Raw genomic sequence first — 9,455 nt, forward strand, 5'->3', positions numbered from 1 at the left:
ACCATAAAGTTGAGCCCAGGCCAACTGGCCTATCACTGGGGCTCAAATGCCCTATGTCCAGAAAGTCAGGCTGCGATGATAGGGCTTTCTCAATTAGCCCTAGGGCTGCAACAGCAGCAAAAGCAAAAGAGCGCAATGCGCTGGGGCCAAGGAGTATATCTCACTCCTTCCTCATTAAGACAAAAATGCCCCCGTGTTGCAGATGCCGCTAACGGGTGGTGCAGCTGATGAGCATTTAGGCCTGGCACCACTGTGCCTTCTGAGTACCCCATTGGGACTCTGCAACCAATTTGCCCCTCAGTGTAGCTGCCAGCACTCTCGTGGTGCAGCTGAGAAAATGGGCTGTGGCACCAACTGTGCCTGAAGAGCACAAGAAAAACGCTCCAGACTCAGCCCCCACTGGCAGGAAGAAGACACGGACAAGGCCCCCTCTGAGCCCCACTCACTGGAGCTCTCCGTCGTGGCCCTCTGCCCCCTCTGGTCTCCTGGGGCACGGGGGAAGGCACCAACAAAGTGCCTCTGCAGCTCCCCCTCTCCCAGGGCTTCTCATCTTTTGCTGTGCGCCTAGGACCTGCGCCGGAGTTTAGCAGGGAGCCTGCGAGACTCCGGTCCCCATCAGGCACAAGCGAGCACTGCCTACAGCCTGGCAGCAACTCTGCCTGTCTTCCGGAGGCTTCTCCACTGGATTGGCTGCACGCTACACGTCTCTCTCCAACAGCAGGCCCCGCCCTCAGTCAGGCCCAGACGCCTGATTTCCGTTTTTCGGCGTTCCGCTTCTATGGGCAAATGCGGGGTGGGCTCCCGCTTTTAAATAAGCATAAATGCGGGGTATGCTCCTGCCGTACCACTCTGGCACTACCATGCGGGTTGAGCTCCCGCTGGACACATGAAGGCACCAGTATGCGGGGCGGGCTCCCGCTTCCCCTCCAACACAAAACAGTGGGGTGGGCTCCCGCTAAAGAGCAAAAATGCGGGGTGGGCACCCTCTAAAAAGCATAAATGCGGGGTAGGCGCCCGCTAAATGAGGCAACGATGCGGGGTGGGCTCCTGCCTCATTAGCAGCACGGGATAAACCCTACAGTGGGGATTCCCTCTTCCATGATGGGCAGCACAGCGCTGCGAAGCCCCAGCACTCTCTCCGTTCTGGGAGAGATAGATAGCACCCACAAAGTTCCAGGGGGACACAGCTGGGCCTAGGCAGGCCAGCACACAGGGCCCTCAAGCGGTTCCTCCTGGGGCCCAGCAGCAGTCCGTCCAAGTGAGCACAGGACCAGCACAACTTTTCATGGGGTCACAGCCCCAATATTTATATCAACATTTCTTTGTTCTGCCCTGGCACAGGGCTGGGGAAACCAGTTGCAACTGGTTCTGGGGGGTGTGGATCTTTTGTCAGGTTGGGGCTCTGTCATCAGACACACCACAGGAGGGCGGAGTCAGCATTCACCCAGGCAGGCACAAGCCCATTCAGGGTCATGGGGCTACTCCTCCCACTACTCCAAATGCAGATGCCCTATTCAGCCTAGCGCTGACTCACCCTGCCCCTCTTGGAGCCACACACACCTCACAAGCCCCTGTCACTCCAAAGCCAGACATGCAATCCACATCAGGCAAGCAGACACATAGCACACAGAAATGCCAACTTCTTTTTTTTGTGTGGGGATTTTGTGGTTTATTTTAACAACTAGATTTCTTTACATGTCCTGATTACTTTAACTCTTTTACTGCCAAACCGGGAGGAAGGGACTGCTGCAGCTTCTCTGCCTTTTCCTTGTCTGTTATGACCAGTGTGTACAAGTACTTGCTGCAGCGCACCTTGAACTTCCCATTGTCCTTGTTTTTCTTAATTTTCACAGATTTAGCGTCTTTTCTGCTAGCTGTCAGCAGGAAGTCTTTGATCTCTTCGATTTTGCGAGGCATGGCTGGAAGTTAGTGCTGACCGGAAACTACGGGAAAAGAGAAACAGAAAACATGGAGTTAAAGAGCACGGAAGGCGCGCGTCCGTTTATACCCTCAATCATTCCATTCCACCGCTACATACTGGCAGCGGTGGGTCCCGGGCGCTACGACAAGAGCGTCAACAGCGACCCCGAAGAAATTCGGACCCCCTGTTAGAATTGGGAATCTCTAGTTGGCACAGGTATGCACTTGCGACAAGCAGGGACTCTCAATTCTAAGTCAGAGTAAGGGGATCACCCTTTCAAATAACCCCTGCTCACCCTTTAGGTAGTGTGGCGCAAGCAGTCAAGACTATTCTCAGGGCGTCATAGGTTAAGCATTTGTGAACACATACAGTAATACAATGACACACCACAAATGGACACCAGTCAAGGTTATATCAAAAATAGGTTTTTTTATGTAAGGCTTAGCACAAGACCAGAATAAAGAATAAAATGACCACAGTATTATTTTAAAGTTCAATGTTCTTGTAAAAAGGCTTAAAATGCAAAAATAGGCTTCTTTTACTCAATTCTGCTTCTTTTCAGGCTTTGTACGGTTCGTACCTCGGTGTGCGACTCGTCCGCATTAAAAACAAAGAAAGTACGAGTCAAACAATCGGTGCAGGTGCGAACAGAACAAAGTACCTTAAGTTCGTGGGGTCCGCGACGGACAGTGCGGGACAAGTTGATGGGTCCGGATCGTAGTTCGGCGGCGTATTTGGTCTGGTCGGACGCGGCGTTGGTACGGGACCTTCAGGAATACGGTGCGGATGGTCTGGATCAGCTTGCAGAGTCCGTGGCGTTCGGCGTTTGAGCCGTACCTTCGGTGCGGATAGGCGGCGACACTTCTCGGCGCCGTACAGCGTACGGGGAGTATCAGCGTACTGCGGCTTCTCGGCTCTGAGTACGGCACGGTGCAGTACGTTAGCAGCGTACGGACCGTACCTGCGGGTCGATGGAGCTTGGGTCCGGCGTACAGGGTTCGGCAGCCAGTGTTGTACGTCTCGAATCGGTGGAGAAGGTTAGGTGCGATGCGGCCGGGAGGGATATGGCGCGTACTAACGCTTTTGGATCAGCGTAGACGCACGGTGCCGGGCGGCAAAGACACGGCTTCGCGGCGGATGGGGTACAAGACGTACTGGGGCCAAATCCAGCGGGAAACAAGCACAAATCGTCCAGGCAACTCAATTTTGGAAGGCAGATGAGTCTAATGGTCCTGGGACTCAGTTCAGGGGGCAAGCTCTTCTTCCAAGCCCTTGGAGATAGTTGAAAAACAAAGTGCAAAGTCTCTTTCAGTCTTTTCCTCTCCTTTCTCAGCAAGGCAACCACTGCAGGCCAATCCCCCCAGGTCAGGGAAAGTTACTCCTCCTTCAGCTTCTTCCAGGTCCTTCTAGTCAGGCAGAATTCCTTCGTGGTTCAATCAGGATCTGATTTCTTAGGAGCAGGGCTCCTACATTTATACTAAGTTTCTTTTCTCTTTACAGGCCAGGGGGGCCTTTGCATAATCCCAGTCCAGTTCTTTTCAGTGAGGAGCACTTTGTTGTTGGGACTCTGGTTTCTTCTTTCAGCAGGCAGGGCAGAGACATCAGACGCTCCCCAGGGGGTGGAGCCAGCATTGTGGTGGCAGAGCACTGCCCTATTCAGAGTCAAGGTGCACTCCTCCCACCCATCCTGGTGTAATCTTTCTATTCACCACCTGGCAGCCCCAGCCTGTCTCCTGAAACTTCCCAGCCCTGTCACTCAAGTTAAACACAAAGAAGATAACCCCTCCCAGCAGAGGCGGACTGAAATGGTTAGGCACACAAAGGCTAACTTTCTAAAAGTAGCATTTGCAAACCCAGGATATTAAAATAACCTTTGCTAAAACATGTATTTTATTATTCTGAGTTCAGGCATACTAAACACGAATTTCTACCATGCTTCCTGAGCCTGCTAGGATTATAGAGTGTTATAATCTAGCAGCCCATTCTGGCCTATGGAGAGCAGGTAGCCTTACAATAGTGAAAAATGAAAATGGCTGTAATTCACTACTAGGACATGCCACACACTTCAGGGCATGTCCTACCTTATCCTTACAATGCACCCTGCCCTAGGGCCTACCATAGGGGTGACTAACATGAAGGTAAGGGAAGGTTTAGGGACTGGCAAGTGGGGACACTTGCCCAGTCAGCATGACAGTACCAGACTGCATGCAGGTTCTGCAATGGCAGACCTTAGACACATTTTACCCGGCTGCTTCTGTGGGTGGCACAACCAGTGCTGCAAGCCCACTAGCAGCATTTGTACATACAAGCTCTTGGCACCCCTGGTGCACTCTACTAGGGACTGATAGTAAACCAAATAAGCCAAACATGGAAGTCAATTCACATAATACATTTTACCATAGGGAGAGCATATGCACCTTAGCACTGATCAGCAGTGGTAAGGTGCCCAGAGTCATAAAAGAGCCAACAACAGGTCAGAAAAAATACCGGAGGAAGGCAAAAAGTTTAGGGATGACCCTGCAAAAAGGGCCAGGTCCAACACAACCCCTTTCCAGCCAAAACGCAGGGCAGACCAATCACCACCATGATGGTCTTCCCTGCTTGGGGCGATAGAACAAGGACCTGGCCCGCAACTGCAGGGGCAGACGCCAGTTCTATGCCAATCTGAACCTATTGGAATCCCTCTGTCCATACTCTCAGGGCCCACCAAGCCAATCCCTGGGGAACCCTTCTCCTCACCTGTGGACACCACCTGTGCAGCACCTAACCTTAACTGGCCCACAGGTGTGTCCCAACAGACAGACAGCAAAATGCTACAGTGGCCACTGACAGTAGTCAGGGATGAGACCCAGGCCGTATGCCTCTCAGGGCTCTCAAACCTCTGTGGCGCCAGGGAGCGGGGGGCAGTAGCCTCAGGTGCTTGGCACCCTTTGTCCATTCTCCCCCTTGTCAGGTCAGGTATGACATCCTGGCACTGACCCACCAGCCCCAGGACTGTACCCGGCGGCTGGACTAAAGACTGGGGTGGCCTCTCCCACACCCGGTCCTCCCTCTTGGGGCTCTGTACCCTCCCACCTGGAGTGGTACCCCCTTCCAGAATTTCCAGGGCACCTGGGGCAGGTGTCCTGCGCAAATCGCCCCCCAGTTCAGGGGTTCTACCCTGCAACTGGGCGTCCAGGTCAGGGGGGACACCCTGAACCTGGCCCTCCAACCTAGGGTCTAAACCCTTCAGTTGAGCCGGGGTCAGAGGCGAGGACTCCCTCCCTCTGCACCCCCTTCCAGAGTACTGCCCACTCCCAACTGGCGTGGTACCCCTAGAAGCAACATGGGTCAGGACACTGCTTACAGTGGTCCCACCCTCCAGGTCAGACAACACCTGAACCTAGCTTCCCAACCCTGGGTCCAACCCATGCGGTTGAACGCTCGCCTGGCGCACCAGGACTTCCCAGGGAGCACGCATGCCCCCCCTGAGGGTGACACATAACTCATGTGTCGTGTGACAGTCTGCCTGGCGCTGATCTCCCGACCCCTGTCCATCTGACGGTGCCTGAAGATCCCCCAGGACAGAAGTGGTGTCACCATGGTCATTCACTGGTGACGCAGCCCTTCTGGCTGGCCCTTGACCCACTAGTTCTTCCACTGAGGACTCTTTCCCCCTCTCACCCCTCACTCTGGACTTCTGCACCCTCCCAACTGGAGCGGTACTGCCAGACACCAGAACCGAGGGAGGCCAGCTTACAGACACTCCCCGTCCACTAGACACTAGGGGATCCCCCTCAACGGGCGGACCATCAGGACAGCCTAGGCTCCCCACCTGGTGTTCCCTTAAAGAACCATCCAGGCTCTGAGACTGGGTTTCGGGCACCTGGGGGCACGCAGCCCCACACTCACTCCTTCTCCACTGAGACAGGACGTGAGCCCCTACACCCCTCCCACTACCAGGGGGCCTAGCTGGGCTACTCTGCACCACTTCCACCACTCTGGGTTGGAAGATACCTGAGCCACTCCCCACGGGGTCACTCCCCAATGCCTCTCCAGACCCTCTGGAATCCACCAAAGGGTCTGCCTCCAATGTGAGCTCTCTGTGGTCAGAGAAATCACCCTCACACAGGTGTTGGCATAGCTCTGGAAAACAGGGACTTACAATATGCTCTCCCACAATTGGATCACACAGCCCCCTAGCAGGGTTAACCAAACTATCCTTCACCTTACCATCCAGTGCCTCACACACGTACTCCACACCACTCTCCTGAGACTAGCAAGACAGTATCTGACTGTCTCTGTCACACAACCCACACTCTTCTGGGCGGTCTTCACACTCACCCACCAGGACTTCAATTTTGGGGGAACCCCTCTCTTCCTGGTCCTCTCAGCTAGAGTCAGTAGAGTGTCCCTCCCACCACTAGGACCATGAACCCCTACACCAGTTACCCTATTCCCGTCAGGGATACTGTGCACTACTGGAGCTACCTCATGCCCTTGAACCTCCTGGTGTATGTTAACCCCCTCCTTCAAGTCAGGCGCCACATCTCTGGGTGTGCGTACTACTCTCTCAGCACTAGAAAATTCAATACTGCTGCCACCAGAGGGAGAGTTGTCTAAACTCTTGGCCTCGAAATCCAACTCCTTCATTCTTACTTCATGCTCCATGGCCAGCCTTTGTCTTTCCATTTCCATTCTCAGTTTTGCCATCTCCACTTCATGTGCTCTTGCAGCCCTCCTGCCGGCCATCTCCTCTGGCGACAGGCCTCTGCCAGGCTTAGAAGCAACTTCTGGGGTGTCACCTCCAGCACATTCTCTGGGAACTTGGATTCGTACAAGGCCCTCAGCGCCTTTGTATACTGCTCCTTGTTTTTCAATCCAGTTTGGTTAATTCTGCACTTGCAGAGGTATCCTTTCAAGACTTTATTTGTGCACTTCAGCAGTGCCCTCTCCTCCCAATCTATGTCATCAACCCCAGAGAATATAGAGGCCGGTCTGCCACCATTGACTGAGCTAGGCATGGTTTCTTAAAGTGGAGATTCTTCAGCAAAACAAAAATCAATACTGTGTGGCTGCGTTATCGGTCTGAACTCACTACGTGGCGTTCACTTAATCACTGTACATGAATCACAAATGCAAATTCAAATCCTCACCGCTGACCACCAATGTTAGAATTGGGAATCTCTAGTTGGCACAGGTATGCACTTGCGACAAGCAGGGACTCTCAATTCTAAGTCAGAGTAAGGGGATCACCCTTTCAAATAACCCCTGCTCACCCTTTAGGTAGTGTGGCGCAAGCAGTCAAGACTATTCTCAGGGCGTCATAGGTTAAGCATTTGTGAACACATACAGTAATACAATGACACACCACAAATGGACACCAGTCAAGGTTATATCAAAAATAGGTTTCTTTATGTAAGGCATAGCACAATACCAGAATAACGAATAAAATGACCACAGTATTATTTTAAAGTTCAATGTCCTTGTAAAAAGGCTTAAAATGCAAAAATAGGCTTCTTTTACTCAATTCTGCTTCTTTTCAGGCTTTGTACGGTTCGTACCTGGGTGTGCGACTCGTCTGCATTAAAAACAAAGAAAGTACGAGTCAAACAATCGGTGCGGACTCCGGGATCCGTGACGCGCACGCTGCGGTGCAAACAGAACAAAGTACCTTAAGTTCGTGGGGTCCGCGAAGGACAGTGCGGGACAAGTTGATGGGTCCGGATCGTAGTTCGGCGGCGTATTCGGTCTGGTCGGGTCGCAGCGTCGGGACACGGCATTGGTACGGGACCTTCAGGGATACGGTGCGGATGGTCCGGATCAGCTTGCAGAGTCCGTGGCGTTCGGCGTTCGAGCCGTACCTTCAGTGCGGATAGGCGGCGACACTTCTTGGTGCCGTACAGCGTACGGGGAGGATCAGCATTCTGCGGCTTCTCGGCTCTGAGTACGGCACGGTGCAGTACGTTAGCAGCGTACGGACCGTACCTGCGGGTCGATGGAGCTTGGGTCCGGCGTACAGGGTTCGGCAGCCAGTGGTGTACGTCTCGAATCGGCGGGGAAGGTTAGGTGCGATGCGGCCGGGAGGGATACGGCGCGTACTAACGCTTTTGGATCAGCGTAGACGCACGGTGCCGGGCGGCAAAGACACGGCTTCGCGGCGGATGGGGTACCAGACGTACTGGGGCCAAATCCAGCGGGAAACAAGCACAAATCGTCCAGGCAACTCAATTTTGGAAGGCAGATGAGTCCAATGGTCCTGGGACTCAGTTCAGGGGGCAAACTCTTCTTTCAAGCCCTTGGAGATAGTTGAAAAACAAAGTGCAAAGTCTCTTTCAGTCTTTTCCTCTCCTTTCTCAGCAAGGCACCCACTGCAGGCCAATCCCCCCAAGTCAGGGAAAGTTACTCCTCCTTCAGCTTCTTCCAGGTCCTTCTAGTCAGGCAGAGTTCCTTCATGGTTCAATCAGGATCTGATTTCTTAGGAGCAGGGCTCCTACATTTATACTAAGTTTCTTTTGTCTTTACAGGCCAGGGGGGCCTTTGCATAATCCCAGTCCAGTTCTTTTCAGTGAGGAGCACTTTTTTGTTGGGACTCTGGTTTCTTCTTTCAGCAGGCAGGGCAGAGACATCAGACGCTTCCCAGGGGGTGGAGCCAGCATTGTGGTGGCAGAGCACTGCCCTATTCAGAGTCAAGGTGCACTCCTCCCACCCATCCTGGTGTAATCTTTCTATTCACCACCTGGCAGCCCCAGCCTGTCTCCTGGAACATCCCAGCCCTGTCACTCAAGCTACACACAAAGAAGATAACCCCTCCCAGCAGAGGCGGACTGAAATGGTTAGGCACGCAAAGGCTAACTTTCTAAAAGTAGCATTTGCAAACCCAGGATATTAAAATAACCTTTGCTAAAAGATGTATTTTATTATTCTGAGTTCAGGCATACTAAACACGAATTTCTACCATGCTTCTTGAGCCTGCTAGGATTATAGATTGTTATAATCTAGCAGCCCATTCTGGCCTATGGAGAGCAGGTAGCCTTACAATAGTGAAAAATGAAAATGGCTGTAATTCACTACTAGGACATGCCACACACTTCAGGGCATGTCCTACCTTGTCCTTACAATGCACCCTGCCCTAGGGCCTACCATAGGGGTGACTAACATGAAGGTAAGGGAAGGTTTAGGGACTGGCAAGTGGGGACACTTGCCCAGTCAGCATGACAGTACCAGACTGCATGCAGGTTCTGCAATGGCAGACCTTAGACACATTTTACCCGGCTGCTTCTGTGGGTGGCACAACCAGTGCTGCAAGCCCACTAGCAGCATTTGGACATACAAGCCCTTGGCACCCCTGGTGCACTCTACTAGGGACTGATAGTAAACCAAATAAGCCAAACATGGAAGTCAATTCACATAATACATTTTACCATAGGGAGAGCATATGCACCTTAGCACTGATCAGCAGTGGTAAGGTGCCCAGAGTCATAAAACAGCCAACAACAGGTCAGAAAAAATACCAGAGGAAGGCAAAAAGTTTAGGGTTGATCCTGCAAAAAGG

At 52.7% G+C, this 9,455-nt stretch overlaps 1 pseudogene; it reads right to left on the bottom strand.

Annotated features, from left to right (window-relative positions):
* Positions 1–1,704: 1,704 nt before the first annotated feature.
* On the bottom strand, positions 1,705–1,983 carry LOC146855129 (large ribosomal subunit protein eL38 pseudogene; annotated as a pseudogene).
* Between the last annotated feature and the right edge of the window lie 7,472 nt (positions 1,984–9,455).

This window comes from Triturus cristatus, chromosome 4_1, assembly GCF_964204655.1.
Source record: "Triturus cristatus chromosome 4_1, aTriCri1.1, whole genome shotgun sequence".
Taxonomy (NCBI): domain Eukaryota; kingdom Metazoa; phylum Chordata; class Amphibia; order Caudata; family Salamandridae; genus Triturus; species Triturus cristatus.